Source organism: Lupinus angustifolius, unplaced genomic scaffold (assembly GCF_001865875.1).
Source record: "Lupinus angustifolius cultivar Tanjil unplaced genomic scaffold, LupAngTanjil_v1.0 Scaffold_559, whole genome shotgun sequence".
Lineage (NCBI taxonomy): Eukaryota > Viridiplantae > Streptophyta > Magnoliopsida > Fabales > Fabaceae > Lupinus > Lupinus angustifolius.
The window spans coordinates 1-215 of record NW_017727899.1 but is presented as its reverse complement, the minus strand read 5'-3'; positions in this window follow the sequence as shown (position 1 = coordinate 215).

Genomic DNA, 215 nt, shown 5'->3' with positions numbered 1-215 from the left:
GATAGGATGAGGAAAAGGAAGAGGATGAGGATAGGATGAGAACGAGAATGAGGAAAAGGAAGAGGAAGAGGATAGGATGAGGACGAGAATGAGGATAGGAGGAGGATGAGAATGAGGATAGGATGAAGAGGAGGAAGAGGAGGAGGAAAAGGATGAGGATGAGGAAGAGAAAAAGATGAGGACGAGAATGAGAATGTGGAAGTGGATGAGGATGA